At 37.9% G+C, this 1284-nt stretch overlaps 1 pseudogene; it reads right to left on the bottom strand.

The window, feature by feature from the left end:
- Positions 1-1022: 1022 nt before the first annotated feature.
- On the bottom strand, positions 1023-1077 carry LOC147747051 (U7 small nuclear RNA; annotated as a pseudogene).
- Positions 1078-1284: the final 207 nt, after the last annotated feature.

Here is a 1284-nt window from a genome sequence, read left to right on the forward strand (position 1 = left end):
GTGACCCTGTCAATACAATCATTGGTAATGCATCTGTTTGGACTTTGTGATGAATTTAATGCTGATTTCATCACTCATCGCTAGGGACAAATGAAGGACCTCCCTGACAAGTAACACGGGAGTGGAGAGGATGTGGTGCAGTGGCCAGAGCTGCTGACTCGAGAGCTGGTGATCCCTGTTTGCGTCTCAGCAGCGCAACATCCTATGATTCTGGGCAAATCACTTTCTCCAGATGCTATATATATGTTCCAAGACGAAAAAGCAGAAAAGAGGGTCAATTTCTGAAAAAAGAGTGGCACCAAAGCAGATGTTAAAAGAATGTTGGCCACGGAAACTGATAAGAGAAGCAGACAAGGAACAAGCCTTTGTAAATGCAGGAAACATGATAAAACCAATAGATTGGAGGAAAAGTAAGTGGCAAGCACAGAAGCCAGGAAAGAGAGGCTAGGGATGAAAGGCCCTTTTTAAGGTTATATTATAAACAATAGATTTCACAAGCACAGCTGTGCAGGTGGAACCTAAAAAGTACCAGGTGGTCTAACTTGTGGTCAGTTAGGTAAGTACCCATGTCACTAGTGTCACTGTTTCTTCAACGAGTGGGCCCAGGGCCCACTACTTTACACTCTACAAGTCTGTTTTGTTTAACTTTAAGCTTGTTGTAATCATTTATTTATGCCTGGAGAGACAACTTCTCACAAAGCATTCTATTGAGCAACAAACCTAGAATGGAGGTTACATGGACTAAAAAAAATCCAGGCTTTCAAAATAAGGTCAAATTGTGCAATTTCGTTAAACAAGGACGAGACTGGCTGTTTTCGTTTGTGTTTACAAAACCAACTGGCAACATCTCCCATTCATTTACATAGTTAGCAATATCTACAAAACAAATTTCAATGTAGACCCCGCTTCTTATGCAAAAGAATATATTAACATTTAATAAATGCGATATGAGTATTCAGCAATCCATTTCTGTTTAGATAAGAACAAAGGTTTTTATCCAGATCTTTCATTAATCATGAATAGGTGGCTCCTCTTTAAGAGGAACCTTCTAGAGAAATAGTAAAGAGCTATATTCTTAACACGTAAAGTTGTAATTTCACGCCGTAGGACTAAGTAACACCTACTTTTATTATGGTCATAATTTATATATTCACTTTGATTAAAATGGGAAGGAGTGAAAGATCTGAGAGTACTAACAGAAGTTAAAATTGACAATTTAAGACAAAAAAAAAAAGAAAAGAAGTTGATGGCATTGCACAGAAAATATGCAAATATAAGTACTAC

Source organism: Lissotriton vulgaris, chromosome 1_1 (assembly GCF_964263255.1).
Source record: "Lissotriton vulgaris chromosome 1_1, aLisVul1.2, whole genome shotgun sequence".
In the NCBI taxonomy this organism is placed as follows: Eukaryota; Metazoa; Chordata; class Amphibia; order Caudata; family Salamandridae; genus Lissotriton; species Lissotriton vulgaris.